At 51.8% G+C, this 16,121-nt stretch overlaps 1 protein-coding gene and 1 long non-coding RNA gene across 2 annotated transcripts in view; one reads left to right on the forward strand and one right to left on the reverse strand.

Annotated features, from left to right (window-relative positions):
- LOC121020799 (uncharacterized) overlaps positions 1-16,121 on the forward strand; it is a 30,181-nt gene that overhangs the window by 8,906 nt on the left and 5,154 nt on the right. Inside the window, exons 2-3 of the long non-coding RNA XR_005786289.1 lie at positions 14,147-14,149; positions 14,985-14,994. This is a non-coding gene — a long non-coding RNA (uncharacterized LOC121020799). The remainder of the gene's footprint in view (positions 1-14,146; positions 14,150-14,984; positions 14,995-16,121) is intronic.
- The window catches only part of TMEM123 (transmembrane protein 123), a 56,240-nt gene that overhangs the window by 7,001 nt on the left and 33,118 nt on the right, over positions 1-16,121 (reverse strand). The window lies entirely within an intron of this gene.

The raw sequence follows: 16,121 nt of genomic DNA on the forward strand, positions 1-16,121 counted from the left end.
ACCAATAAGAGCAACCCTATAGTCAGATCAACTAGGCAGGGAAATAAGAAAAATACTGACCTTAAACAATGTTAGACCAGGTGGACTTCACAGATAGACACACTCTTCTCAAGCGCACGTGGGACATTCCCCAGAATAGATACTATGTTAGGCCATAAAACAAGTCTTATTAAAAACAAAAACAAAAACAAAAAAACATACCAAGCATTATCAGCCACAACAGTATGCAACTAGAAATCAATTAGGAGAAAGCTTGAAAATTCACGACTACGTCAAGTTTAAGCGACGTGCTGCTTAACAACGCTTCAAAGAAGAAATCAAAAGGGAAATCAAAGTATACCTGAAGACGAATGAAAATGCAAGTACGACACACCAAAACGAATGGGATACAGCAACAACGGCTCTACGAGGAAAATTTACAGAGATGAACGTCTACTCCAGAGACAAAGTTCCAACAGCAACAACCTACCATTATAGCTCAAGGAACCAGAGAAAGAACAAAGGCCAAGGTTAGGTGAAGAAAGGAAGCAACGAAAATCACAGCGGAAATAAAAATGCGAGAGAACGAAAAGCCCAGTGAAACAAAGAACTGATTCTTTCAAAGGATGAACACGATTAACAAACTTTTAGCTACAATCACCTAGACAGAAAGGACTGAAATAAAATCAGAAATCAAAGAGATACACGGATACCACAAAATCAGCAAGAACCGTAAGAGACTGCCAGGAGCAATGATCTGCCAAAAAATCAGTCAACCTACAATAAACGGATAAGTTCCTAAAAACACACAACTTTCTAAGAGAATCCGAACAGACCAGACCAGACCTATCACTACTAAGGAGATCGAATCAGTAAAGAAAACCTCCCAACAAACCACAGTCCAGGGCCAGACGGCTTCACAGGCTGAGTTCTGCTCAACATTCAAAGAAATAACAACACTCCTTCTCAAACACTTTCGGAAATATAAGAGAAGGCGATACTTCTCAACACATTTTACCAGGCCGGCATTACCCAGATCCCCAGACCAGATCAGGATGCCACAAGCAAGGAAATGTAATACCATTATCTCCGATGAAAATAAATGCAAAGATCTCCAACAAAGTATTAGCGACCCATATTCATCAATATATTAGAAGGATCCTACACCATGATCGAGTGGCATTTTTTCCAAGGATGCAAGGGATGCTTCAGCATCTCTGAATCAATTATACACCACATGAACAAAATAAAGGTTAGAAATCTTATGATCATCTCAACAAATGCAGCTAATGTACTTGATAAAATACAACATCTGTTAATGATAAAAACTCTCAAAAAAGTGGGTATAGGGGGAACATAACTCACACAATAAAGGCCATATGTAACAAACCCAGAGCAAACTTCATACTCAATGAAAACTTCTATAAGCTCAGGAACAAGACAAGGATGCCCCTCTTGCCACTTTTATTCAACTAGCCAGAGCCATTAGGCAGAAAAATAAAAGGCAAAGTGGCAAAGAAAAAGTAAAACTGTCGCCATCTACAGATGGCACATTACATACAGAAAACCCTAAAGACACCACCAAAACAAGTGTTGGAACTAATAAACAAATTCAGTTGAGTTGCAGGATACAGACATCACTATGCAAAATCGGCAGCATTTCTAAACACTGACCAAGAACCTGCAAAAAGGCAAGTTAAAAAAACAATCGTAGTTACAACTGCATCAAGAAAATAAAATACCCGGGAATAAATGTAACCGGGAAGGTGAATGACAGTAAACTGTAAAACACTGATAAAAGAAACTGAAGGTGACGCCAATAAATGGGAAACTATTCCATGCTCATGTATTGTTAGAATTACTATCGCTAAAAAATCCATTCTGCCCAAAGCTGTCTATAACCCAACGCAGTCCCAATCAAAATTCCAATGCCATGTTTCACACAAAGAGGAAATCCGTAAGTTTGTATGGAATCAACAAAAGACCACAAGTAGCCCAAGTAATCTTGACAAAAAAGAACAAAGCTGGAGACATCAATTTCAAACTGTACTACAAATCTGTACTGATCCAGGCAGCGTGTATTGGCATAAAAACAGACATCCAGATCAAGAGAACAGAAGAGCCCCAATAAACCCATACACCTGTGGTCGATTTCTAACAAAAGACCAAAAAATATACCATGGGGAAAACAGCGTCTTCCCCAAATGACGCCGGGTGAGCAGAAACACCAGCTTACACCACACATACAAATTAACGTGAAACGGATTAAGGACTTAAATGTTAAGACTTAAGCCACAAACTCCTAGCAGAAAACATAGGCAGTACACTCCTTGACGTCCGCCATAGCTATTGTTTTTTTTTTGATCGGATACCAAAAGCAAAGGCGACAAAAAAGCAAAAAATAAACAAATGGGACACCGAACTAAAAAGGTTCTGAGCAGCAAAGCAAACCGTCAACAAAATGAAAAGGCAACCTATGGAATGAGAGAAGATATTTGCAAATCATTGCATAAGGGGTTAATATTCAAAATACATAAAGAAGTCATTCAACTCAACAGCAAAAGAAAAACAATCCAATTAAAAAAAAACAGGTAGAGGATCTGAAGAGAAATTTTTCCACAGACATGAAAAAAAAAAAAGCTCAACGTCACTCATCGTCAGGGAAATACAAATCAAAACCAAAATGAGATACCCCCTCACCCCTGTCAGAATGGCTCACGTTAACAACATAAGAAACAACAGGTGTTAGCGAGGATGTGGCTGAAGGGGAACTGTCTTAAACCATCGTGGGAACGCAAACTGGCATAGTTGTTCTGGAAAACGATATGGAGGTTCCTCAAAATATTAACAATAGAAATACCAAGGGCACCTGGGTGGCTCAGTCAGTTGAGCATCCGACTTTGGCTCAGGTCACGACCTCATGGTTCATGAGTTCGAGCCCCACATCAGGTTCTCTGCTGAGAGCGCAGAGCCTGCTTCGGATCCTCTCTCCTTCTCTCTCTCTCTCTCTCTCTCTCTCAAAAATCAACAAACATAAAAAAATAAAAATAGAAATACCATATGATCCAGAAATTCCATTTCTGATTACTCTAAGATAACAAAAACACTAATGTAAAAATGTATATACACTCCCATATTTATTGCAGCATTACCTGCAATAGTCAGGATATGGAGGCAGCCTGAGTGTGTGTTGACAAGTAAAAAGATAAATACGACGTGGTGTACGTATACAATGGAATACTATTAAGTGATTAAAAAAAAAATCTTGCCATTTGGGACGATGTGGATGGACCTTAAGGGTACTTTGCTATATGAAATAATTCAAAGACAAATACTGTATGATTTTCACTTATATGTGAAATTAAAAACACTAAGCTCATAGACACGATACATTGGTGGTTCTAAGAGGTGGGCTGGGGTTGGGGAGGGAAGGGGAGCAAAATGACTCTAGAGGGTCAAAGGTACAAACTTCCAGTTATAAAGTCAGTCAGTCAAGGGAATGTGAAGCACAGCAGGGCGACCATACTTAATAATACCAAATTGCATACTTGAAACATGCTAAGAGTACGTCTTAAGAAAGTTTCTTCTTATGATGCCAACTTCTAACTGTATGGTGGCAAAGGTTAACCAGACTCACTGCGATCATTTCGCCACGCAAATATCGAGTCGTTATATGTTGTACATCTGTAATTAAATGTTCACCGATTATACTAAAAAAACAGTGCTGAAACTATAAATAATCATATGCAATAGTGTGTAAGACAAAAGTCATAACCAGAAACGTTTTAAGAAAGGACATTTCACAGGGCGCCCGGGTGGCTCAGCTGGTTAAGTGTTCGGCTCTCGACTTCGGCTCAGGTCATGATCTCGTGGTTTGTGGGTTCGAGCTCATGCTGGGCTTTTTACTGAGTGTGGAGCCTGCCCGGGATTTTCTCTCTCTCTGCCCCTCCCCTGCTCACGCTGTCTCTCTCTCAAAACAAATAAACATTTAAAAAGAGAGAGAGAGGGGCGCCTTGGGTGGCTCAGTCAGTTGAGCATCCGACCTCGGCTCAGGTCATGATCTCACAGTCTGTGAGTTCGAGCCCTGCGTCGGGCTCTGTGCTGACAGGTCAGAGCCTGGAGCATCCTTCCGATTCTGTGTCTCCCTCTCTCTGTGCCCCTCCCCTGCTCATGCTCTGTCTCCGTCTCAAAAAATAAAAACATTAAAAAAAAAAAGAGAGAGAGAGAGAGAGAGAGAGAGGAATGTGCCGCTTAAATCCATCTACCAGAAAGGAATCTAGGTTCGCACAGACTTCTGACGTGGTCAGCCCGGCAAACACACACCACCCCTTCCTGGGATGCAGACAGAGGTTTCCCTGGGAGGAAAGGTAAGAACTCCTGAAGGCCAGAGTCCAAAGTCTACTTTCTTTTTTTTTTTTTTAATTTTTTTTTAACGTTTATTTATTATTGAAAGACAGAGAGAGTCAGAGTGTAAGCAGGGGAGGGGCAGACAGAGAGGGAGACACAGAATCCAAAGCAGGCTGCAGGCTCCAAGCTGTCAGCACAGAGCCCGACGCGGGGCTCGAACTCACAGACCTCGAGATCATGACCTGAGCGAAGTCGGACGCTCAACCGACTGAGCCACCCAGGCGCCCCAAACTCTACTTTCAGAGGCTCCCTTCAAGGGACAGCTCGTGCACATGGAGAACGAACCCAGGAGCACCCGGCTTGGCCCCAGCTCTGCTGAAACCGGCATCTCGAGGTGGCTCTTCCATGTACGGGTTCCATTCTAAGTTCATGCATTCTGGGACTTCTTCAGCGTTCACGCTCACCGTTCTTAAAAATTAAAATACACATCTCACTAAAAAACCCACTGATCATCCATTCATTGCTACATGATTCGAACCACCCCCGGATTCACTCAACATTGAGCACCCTGTGTGCCAGGCTCTGAGATTCGGTACCGAATACACCTCCCAGCCCTCAAGTACCCGTCTAGGGGGAGGAAAGCCGCGACAGATCAGCCTTGCACGGCGAGCCCTAAACACGGATGAGCAAAGTGCTGGGTGAGGCCGAATTCTCTTAAACCCACCAATTATTTGAGTCTACAAATCTGGCGTAACTTATCCTGGAGTAAATACACACACTTGCTGCCCGTTTACAGACGACGCGCTGTTACCAATGATGTGAGGAGAAAGCACTCCAAGGGCATCCAAGCTGCTGTGGCGCAGGGGACGTGCACGGCCTAGTACTCAAGGGTGGCAAGGGCGACTCATGCCACAGAGGGCGGACGCGGTGAGGCCGGAAGGAAGCTCAAGCGTGAAGGCAGGAGGAGCGTGGCGAGGAGGGGTGCCGCCGGGGGCGTCGCGGCACAGGGTCACCCGCGTGCGGGGCGGCGTGAAAAGACAGCGGGTGCGCGTGGACTCACGAGGACTCGCCGGCGGTAGCACACGTGCCTCCGCGACGAGCTCTTCCTGCGCCGCCCCCCCCCCCGCCCTTCCAGCTTGCAGGGGGACTGGGGGGTGGGGGTGGGGGGGGAGGCCAGGACCCACCGCAGGGACCTGAGCTACGCGAGGCAGTGACGACGCCTGGAGTGAGGGGCTGGGCGACGAGGGCTCGGGAGGAGTGGCTGCAGCCCCCCCGGCCGCCAGCGCTGCCCGACGTGGCGCCCTGCCGCTCGCCGCGATTTAGACGACTTGGATTCCCCGTCAAAGACCCCAGGCGCGAGGACTGGCAAGGCCCGACTCGCGGGCCTTCGTGAGTCAGGTGTTTTTGGAACGTGGCCACTTGTTTACCTGCGGTCCGCGCCGCTGCCATGTGGGGGCGGAGCGGGGCTGGGAGAGAGGCCACGTGGCTCTTCGTGACAGAAACTCTGGCGGTCTGTCGGGTGTTAGTCTGTAAAGACTAACAGAGGAGCTCAGGGTCACCACGCTGTCCCTCAGGCACCAGGCGCACACGGCTTACGGGAGCGGAACCCCAGAGCCGCCCGGGACGAGCCGCTCGCACGGTGTACGTCTGGGCCCCTCGACGTGGAGACTTCGTGCGCGGCAGGGGCCGTTCGTCCGGCCGGGGGTCCCCCCCCGGGGCCCACCTGCCCGGGGAGGAGCCCGGGACACGCGGGCACATCAGCTGGTACACGGGGCGCACGCAGAAGCGATGGCTCTGCTCTCACGACGGCCCACAGGCAGGTGCCCACCGGGGCAGAACGGCCGCGGAAGGACAAAAGGACGCCGGCCGCCTGCAAGCCGCCCTCACCTGCTTCCCTAACAGGAAGGGCGCCTCCGGTCCTCCCACGAGCCCAGACGAGGAAGAAACAAGTTAAACGGAGACCAGAGGTGGGGACGGGCAAGAGGCAGGCCCGTTTCCCTCAACGGCACGCTCTGGCGGGAGCCAGGAGACGGCCTCCGAGTCTGCCTCCCGCGTTAGTGCACAGACTAAGCCAGCACCTCGGGTGGTTCGGCCCGGAGCGTCCCTCCTCGCCAACGTCATACGATCTGTCAGCGGTCCGCACGGTTCCCGCCACGGGGTCCGTCTCCTCGCGGGCGAAAACCTTCGTGGGAAAGGCCTCTAAGAAACGGGCCCACATTTTATCACCATCTTTTTAAATGTTTGTTTATTTTGGGGCGGAGGGCCAGACAGAGAGACACAGGCTTTGAATCAGGCTCCAGGCTGAGCTGTCAGCACAGAGTCCGATGTGGGGCTCGAACTCACAAACCGTGAGATCATGAGCTGAGCCGAAGGCGGATTCTTGACTGAGCCACGCAGGCGCCCCGACACGGGCACACACTTTAGATGGACTCTACTTCGTGAAAGTAAAGGTCTATAATTTAGAGAAGTGTTGCTCTTTTAAAAGCCGGGGCGCACAGTGATCCAAGACCAGCCACACCCACCAAGAGACAAGGCAGCCGCGCCCCCCTCCGCAGCTGTGAGCGGGACACACAGGAGTTCCCTACGAAGACGAGGTTTGACATCCAGCGCCTCATGAAAGAGCCTGGGACCCAGACACGACCGTCCTGCGCTGCCGGGTGAACACGTCCACGCGTTCAGAAGCGTCCACACCACCCTGGATTAGCCCCTGGCTGCGGATGTTCCAGCAAGTTCCAGCGGAAGAGCTCAGCCAGGTTTCCGAGCCGAGCTCTTCTCCGCAGGCTGCTGGAGGAAGCCAGGTCCCCGAGCCTGTGGCTCCGAGCCCCCTCTGGCTCCAGGGGCCGCCCACGTTCCTGCAGCCCCTCTGCCTTCAAAGCCAGCATCAGCAGGTCCGCCACGCGCCTGCCATCTCCCCACCCCCCTGCCGCCGGCCACAGACACCGGGTGGCTTTAGGTCAGGCCCACCTGACCAGGGGCCGAAAGGTCAACGGATTGGTAACTAATCGCATCTGCAAGATCCTTTTTTCCACAGGAATGAGGGCTCACCGTCCCCGAAGAGAAGGAATTAGACGGTGTGAGCGGCCCTGGGGATCATCTACAACTGTGCCCACCACAGGGTTCCGAGAAAGGCGATCTCGCTTCGTCCGTCTGGCGGGACGACACCCCGGCTCTCGGAGGCGACACGGCACGGCATCCACAGACTCTCCCTGAACGCAGCGCACAGCGGTCAGGCCGACGGAGCCCCCGCCCACGCTGGGCACTAGACGTCTTCCAGAAGGCCTGCAACGGAGGAAGAACGTGCTTCCTCACGTCGAGAGCAGCCACTTACTGGCTGCCAGCAGCTTAGCGTGAAACCAGGAGACCCCGCCCCTCGTGCGCTTGGGCGCGGGATTAATGCAAGGGTGTAAGCACGACAGCCCCCGGCCGGAGGCTGGGGTGGGGCTGGGGCTGGACACGGTCCAGTCACCCACCCACACGACTGGACAGTGCCATCCACCATCGCAGCCTCGACCCACCTCCCCCTCCCCCGACGACCGTTGTGTCCAGTCCCCAGAGAGTGGCCGCTCACCTCCCCTTTCTGTCCATTCCATCCCCGCACGTCAGCAGAGGGGCTCGACGGGGCTCCATTAGTAGAAGAGGGGACAGATTCAGGGGTAGAGCCGTTCATCAAAAAACAGAATTCGACTTATTTACGAACAGAAGTTAGCGGCACAGAGTAGAAGCATTTGGTATAAAGACAGGCCGCTTTGCTGGTACTCCCACTTTAGAAGTAGGGTTCTCACCTCCGCCATTGGCTCTGTCTGCTCCTCCCGGGCCTGGAGTAGCTTTTCTGGATTAGCTAGAACATCAATGGTTTCTCCCTTGTTTTAAGTCCAGAAAGAGTGATGCTGGAAGTACATTTTAAGTGGCTTTGATCATTTCTATCTTTCCTCCCAATTAAATGCTGAAACTACACCGTTCTCTGTAGTAACTTAGAAAACGTATTGGAAGAGAATGGAAAAGGATAATTTGGGTGTAGAAATAGGCGCACGAATACGTATTACACGTGCACTGGACATAAATGTGCACAAAGACACTGGCTTAGCACCTGTGTCCCTGCAAACCCCTCCCCACCCTGTCCTGCCTGCTCTCTGCCCTGACAGGGACTCTTGGGAGCTGCACTGAGGCCCCTTGCTCCGTGGCTCTGGTCTGGTCCGAGGGAAGCAAGTACCATTTGCCACTAAGTGTTAGTCCTCCTTACCGTCATTAGCCTGTGCGACTCACACGACCGGAAGGACATGGCCTTTACTACCGGGGGATGGTCGGGATGGACCCGACCCGGAATGAGCTCAGTGGACAGGCTCTACAGAAATCTGTCCACCCCTCACACACATACTGGATAAGTAAACGGTACTCACTGCAAGCTAGACCCCGTTCAAAATATTCCATAAACGCTAGCAATTTTCATAACCACCCCTGGAGGCAGATCCTACGGTCATCCCCACTTTGCAGGTACAACTGAGGCAGGCAGGGGTTCAACGTGAGCTCTAACTAGTAAGAGAAACCAGGGTTTGAACTTGGGCAGGCGACTCAAGACCCCGTTCTCAGGCACTGTGTTTGGCCGCCAGTCACGAAAAGTAGTACAAGCAAGCGGCGAAGCTTCATTCAGGGACAGTGACTGCGTCGTCGCCTCACTGCTGCCTTCAACAAGCAGCTGGCTGAGAAGATGCCAGTCACCAGATTCTAGACAGAGACAACAGCTCTCGGAACTGCTCTGCGTGTGTAATAAACCCGAGCTGGATGTGTACCAAACAGTCCTGCTCTCCCACACGTCCTACAAGCCTACACGCAGGACACACACCAGCGCGTCTCCGTTGAGAAATACACACACAACAGTCCCAAACGCTCACTCCCTTGTATTGTCTCGTTGTCCCAGCAGGGCTAAAACGTGTGAGGAAACACGTCCCGACTGTTCTGCAACACCACCATTAGGTGTCCGATTAGGGCTGTTATTTGCAAAGTCAAAAGCCTGTGCAGGTGGTGCTGTCGTTCAGTTACGAAGATTGTTGGTCTAAACACGGACAAGAAGCAAGTGTGAGGAGCAGCTACCACAGGAGAATTCGGTCATTAAAGAGCTCAGAGTGCCACCAAAGACGCTTGCTCGGAGCGTCACCACAGAGAGATGGTCGCTCAGCAAAAAAATCTGCTCAAATGTCAGCAAAATCTTCAGAGATGAGAACCATATTAGTCCAGTATCCGTTAGCAAACGGTATTTCACTGTATGAAGGCGTTAGAAGGTATTTGATACCGAGCGTTTTTTTTCTTGTAAGACTAAAGAAAAACATCAACTTTGCAGTTACGAAAGACCCGTATCTGTTTAAGTGCTGGGAGTGGTATCGGAACCAGGGGGGCAGGTGCCCGTGGGAGCCCACACCAGTCACTGTGCATAGGTGCCTCTCGAAGTCAGGGCTGTCCCCTGCCACCCACAGGCGAGAACACAGAACCCAACGCCAGAGAAATGCCCCACGTCACTGCAGGAGGTGGTGAGCAAATCTCACCGCGTCACCAGACTCCAAGCCTGGTGACCTTTTCACGTGTTTGCTTGCTGTCTCCCGATGAAGGTTCGCTGGATATACCTTAGTTGTTTTATCACTCACCACCTTCACTGCACCAAACCACTATCAATGAACAAATACTTGGGGGTGCCTGGGTGGCTCGGTCGGTTTAGCGTCCAACTTTGGCTCAGGTCGTGATCTCAGAGTTTGTGTCAGGCTCGGTGCTGGCTGCTGGGAGCCTGGGGCCTGCTTTGGATTCTGTGTCTCCCTCTCTCTCTGCCCCTTTCCTGCTTGCACTGTCTCTGTCTCTCTCTCAAAACAAAACAAAACAAAACAAATATTGGTAGTTAACACCAAAAGTTGTAGCTAAAATAAGAGGATCGCTGGAGTGCCTGGGGGGCTCAGCTGGTTAAGTGGCCAACTCTTCACTTTTGCTCAGGTCATGATCTCAGGTTCATGGGTTCGAGCCCCGTGTCGGGTTCTGTGCTAACAGCTAACAGCTTGGAGCCTGATTGGAATTCACCCTCTCCCCTTTCTCTTTGTCCCTCCCCCCTAGTTGTTCTATCTCAAAATAAATACATCTAAAAAAAAAAAAAAGATCATAGATTTTTAAAAATTTAAATACTGAAACTCTTATTTTTTTAAGCCAAAAAAAAAAAAAAAAAAGCTAAGTAACTAAAACTGAAAGACGTACAATAAGGTACAAAGAATTATATGACCACTATGTTCTCACTATCCTGATTAATAAAAATTTGCTGATTAAGAAACTCCTGGAAGCTGTGGTCCCCAGAGTAAACACAATCCTGAATTCACCCGATTTCTTTGTAATTTTACTTCTAAGTGATACAGTAGTATCACACGCTCAAATTTTATGCGAGTAATTTGGCACAGGAGGTGTTTTCCGTTCCTGTTTTCTGTATTTAACGTTATGTTCATCAATTTCGTCACGCTGCCATCTGCCCCTCCACCTCCCTTCTCACAACATTTAACTACGTTATCGTGAGAGCCGTTTCACGATGCTGCTTCCATGCTGCGATGACATGTAACGGCTCACTCCAAAGCTCACAGGTGAAATGTGTTCGGACGCGTTCCGGCCCTTGGGTGTTAGGAGATCCATCCTCCTGGGCCTTCGCGGGGAAGCCAGCACCGACCACAACATCCCACGTCCAGGAAAGGCACACGGGGGAAAGGGGTGTGTGTGCGCGGCACTTGTTACAAGACGATACGCACCGATGAGGGAAGGGCTAAGAAAATCACGGTGCGTCCGTTCCGTGAAACGTAACCAAGGAGGGGACGGAGCCACACACAGTGATGTGATTAATGCACATCCGTGGGTTCTCTGATCCCTTTGCAAGGTGAACCCTAACCCATCCTCCCCCGATGGAGGCCTGACACTGACCTCCTTCTAAGCAAGCAGAGGGCAGAGTGAGCGGCGCTCTGTGACTTCTCGGGCTAGGTCTTAGGAAGGTCAGCTCCTACCTGGTGCTCCAGGATTTAGTGACCGCTGGGACTGCTCGCTTCAGGGGAAGCAGGCACCCCCTCTTGTGAGGGCGCTGGAGCTACACCAGGAGAAACGGAGGCCTGGAGGCCAGCGGAGGAGTCACCTGGGAAGTGGGCCCTTGAGCCCGGCCCCCAGCCTCCTGAAGCTAACTCGTCAGCACTGGCTGTGCTAGTGCCCAGCTCCTAACCCACGGAGCCTGGAGACGAGCCTCCCGTCATTGCGTTCTGGGGCTCGGTCACACAGCAGATGCAACACTGTGCCGACGCAGAAACATCAGTGTTTCCCAGCAAGCTGCAGAACAGCACGTATATACCCATTTGGTGCATTCACACCAGTAATATTTCTAGGGAATTACTGGGAGGGGAAGACGGGGGGGGGGGCAGATCCTCTTTTAGATGGTCTATCTAAGTAAGAGCACCCACATTAACTTGAACGGTTTTTTTCAAAGCCCATAGTGACAAAATAAAAATAAAAAAACTTGCATCAATTGATATTAAAAAGACTCTCAGTCCCTATAAAAGAAAAGAAAACTGCTTTAATTTTAGACCCTGCTAACAAGTTTCTGTTACGTGCTTTTCTGGCCAACTGCTGATTCAAAGCCACAGACAGAGAGAGGCGTGGGCCCCGGGAAGGCGGCCGACACCAAGGCAAGGCTGACGGTCGGGTCTCCGCACAAGGCAGAGGCTGAAACAGGCATGTGAACCACTCGAGGGCACGAACAAAGACCCCATGTATCTAGAAGCCCTGAGGACGTGACTACAAAAACAGTGAGCGGTTTAAGTATTCCCTAAGTATTTGTTCCCGCCATCTCACAGACGGGGAGACACCAGGGAGTGGAGCCGGGACCCACAGCACCCTGAATCCCACGCTAACGACGCTGACTGGGTCACCCGGGTCCCCGATGTGATACAGAAAAGGGCGAGGGGGCTGCTCACGGGGCTCCCTCCTGACCATGCAGCTCTGCTCCGACCCGCGTTCACCTTCACGGGCAGGCACGTCTCAGAACGGGCTTCCGGCAAACGCCGGAGGTGGCAGAGAACCTGCGTGTTGGAAACGCAGCAGTGGGAAGAAGGACAATTGTGACGCGTCTGACCCTCTGTCCATCGAGCACTCGAGACGTTGCGGAAGCAGCCGAGCGTCACAGGCTCGTGCGCTTAACGCCTCCGGCGCTCAAACGGCCACACACTTTCCAACCTGTGTACCCCGCCTCTAAAGCAGGACCACGCTCCTCATCTCACCCGGTTACCGTGTGGAATTCGGGGACAGGGGAGATACCTGTACCAAGCCCGGCCTGAGAGCCCAGCGGTTGCCATGGTTACGGCCTCCATCCCCACAGGGGATGCGCACACAGACACGGCCGCGGCACAGACCCGCTTCCTCCCGACCGCCGTGCTCACCTCTTCCCACGGGAAGCGTCTCTGACGGGCACGTCCGCTCGCCAGTTCAGGGGCGACCACCTTCCAGACCCTCTACCTGGAAGCCACCTCTCCTGTTCCGAGCGCTCCCTGTGGGGCCGCACTTCGCCCACTCACCTTTCAGTAGGGCGATTTCTTTCCTGCCTTTTCACTTACATTTCAAGCAGGGTAAGGGCACTGCCTGCATCAGGTCCCAGGCTCCCGCCGTATCTCGCACCCTGCCCGGCGCACGGAGGACGCGGTGAGGGAACGTCATGGGCCTATCAGGGGCCGCAGAACCGTCGGGTGGCTCGGATCCAAGACCAGCCGGGTTCGCGAGGCAGAGTCTGAGGATCCGCAGTGACCTCTGAGAGCTCGGACCCGCCCCCCCACCCCCACCCCGGCCCCCGACCGCCGTGTGTGTGTCAGAACAAGAGCCAGCACTTACACGAACAGTCACCCACGTAATCCGCACTACAACCCCATTAAGTAGAGGGAAACTGAGGCACACAGATGCGTCAGGTCACATCGTAATTCTTCTGCTTTGAACTAAGGTGAGAAAAAGCAAGGCCAATGGATCAGTCAACAGGAGGCAACAGTTCAAAAATGCTATTGTGGGGGCGCCTGGGGGTGAAGCTCTGATTTTGGCTCAGGTCACGATCTCACAGTTGGCGAGTTTGGGCTCTGCATCGGGCTCTAATGACAGCACCGAGCCTGCCTGGGACCCTCTGTCCCCCTAGCTCTCTGCCCCTCCCCCACTTGTGCTCTCTCTCTCAAAAAATGGTTAAACATTTAAAAAATTAAGTAAAAATGCATTCGTGAACACAAGAGTTTCCCAAGCATCACTACACTCTTGACAGTTTGCCTCCGTCAATTTTCACAGAACCCCTGCAGGTTAAAATCAGATGCTTGTTTTATTTCCATTCCCCCATTCTTATCTTAAGGGCTACTACCACTTATGCCCTCCCCCCGACCAAGGCAGAAGTTTCTACCAGCTATAATCTATTCCCACCCATCTGCTGAGCTGGTTGGTTGCCCGCCTGCCATCAGCTGCTCTGCAGGGAACCACATTAACAAAGGGCAAACAGGCAGATTTTTTACAAACAGGAAAACCTATCTAAGTGAAACCATCGTCTTGGGTGCAAGTTTCCCCAGGATCAAGTTCTTTCCACTTTTTCCCTGAAGGGGTGACTTCAGGAGTCTTAGCTGTCTCCAGGAAGTTACCGAGATGGTCTTTAACTTCACAGGAATGGAAAAAAGCAGCAGGTTCACAACCAATAATGCACGCCACGATCTGGGATCCCTTCTGTCACTGCTGTGTAGCAGCAAGGGCCAATTTCCTGCAGCGTGAGAAATGAGACCCAATGAGCTTGAGGCATCGTGTGTCAAAGGCCGTTTGATCCCCATGTCTCGAGGGGCGTCCTTCACCTGTGAAGATGGACACGGGGAGAAAACTACTATCGGTCTGGGGACACCCCGTCCATCACGCGGTGGCAGGTGGCTCCAGCCTGGGCCAGGACATCGGGTTGTCACCACGGGAGTAGCCAACTGTGGACCAGCAGGCGTGTCAGGGGCCGTGCATCTGCGGTCTGATGCCACACCAGCCCGTGCGCGGGGGAGGGAGCCCCAGAAAAGGTTGTGTCCTGGTCCCCTTGAGGCCTCCGGGCTGCGGTGGGAACACAGGGGCATCCTTCCATCCTCTCCACCGATGACATGGCTCCCTGCTCTCCCTGTGCAGCTCGCTGCCCGCTCCCCCTCTTCCTCGGGGCAGGATGTGTGTTCCCACTTCTTCCCAGTGAACTTGGGTGCACACTTGTCCCTGGAGACCTTGGCGGCTCCCCGGGGCGCGCATGGCATGCACCTCTGGGACCGTCCTGCGCGTGGGGACACCGGTGACAGAGTAGGCATGTCCGCTCCCCCACTTTCTTGGTCACCGTGCCCGTGGGCGGCGCGGGGCAGGACAACGTCTGGTGTCCAGTGTGGCCGTGCTCACTGCACACACTTCAGCTGTTGTTCCCTGGCCTCTGCCGATTAGGGCGAGCGTCAGGCGGGCCCAGGCCCCCATGGCCCGGGAGCGAGGGGACAGGGTGGCTGCCGCAAGGGAGGGGCACGGAGGGCATCGGTTTTCAGGAAACATCCTGCCGAGAGGACGGGACGTCCTATCTGTGAAGACTGGAGAAGGCGCACAGCTGCACCTGCGAGAAGCCGCAGAAAGAGCTCACGGGGAAGCCTCTCCAGGGTAACTGACACCATGGAGATGCTCCTACTGAGCAGGACCGACACCGCGCGGGTCACAGGTGTGACCACTCACCGACTCCAGGGGACACAGCGCATTTGCCGCGGCTCACGGGTGAGCACAGAGCCGATGGAGGGTCCTGGAGGGACCGAAGGCCAGCACCATCCACGACCACCCGCGACAGGGGCCACCGGCTCCCCCTGTGGGGCTGAGGGACGGCGGGCGGACAAGTGACCAGACCAGCCTGTCCCTCTCCCCGGATGGAACACAATCCACACAGACACCCTGGTGGCAACACTGTAAGAGATCTCCTGTTCATTCCAGCCCTAAAGTAGTAACAACTCAGGTGAGGCCACTTCCTTCTTGGTTTTATTCTGGTTCTTCGTAATAGTGTTTATGGTTTATCCTTTTCAAAAATGGTCTTTCTACAAGAATGCACTTTTTTTTTAATGTTGATTTTTGACAGAGGGTCTGAGGGGGGGAGGGGGAGAGAGACAGAGAAAGAGAGAGAGAGAAAAGAGAGAGAATCCCAAACAGGTTCTGAGCTGTCAGCACAGAGCCCCATGTGGGGCTCAAACCCATGAACCATGAGATCATGACCTGAGCCGAAGCTGGACCCTTAACCGACCCGGGCACCCCCAGAATGCACTTTTCAGTTTGTGCCTACGGGACAGTTATAGGAAGTGTTCTGTTACACGGTAAGTTCTGGAGAATCAAGTGGAAGCTTCTACAATTAGACTTTTCTCTTGGAGATGGTCTTTAGCACCCCTCTCTGAATCTTCCACTCCAGCCTTGAGAAAAACGTTTCCTAAAACGAACAAACACAGAAACAGAAACTCCTGTCCTGTTTGCCACATGTCACCATACTTAAGCCAAGCCGACTGCTGCCATCAGAGCACTGCACTAAGCACAAGTTTTACATCTTACACACAGCACGTTTCGGTGGTAAGCCGGCATAGGTTTCGGACGCGGCCAGACTCCCTGAATTCACAGGGATTTAGCACCTGAAGCACTTAGTCTAAAAAGTTTAACCTGGAGCCTCGATTAGGAGCAGCAACTCCGGGAGACCCAGCAGGAAGGGAGGCTACGCTCTTTGCAGAGACAGTGACACACGGACCACACGTGTGGTG

Source organism: Herpailurus yagouaroundi, unplaced genomic scaffold (genome assembly GCF_014898765.1).
Source record: "Herpailurus yagouaroundi ecotype Mexico unplaced genomic scaffold, PumYag 251, whole genome shotgun sequence".
NCBI lineage: Eukaryota > Metazoa > Chordata > Mammalia > Carnivora > Felidae > Herpailurus > Herpailurus yagouaroundi.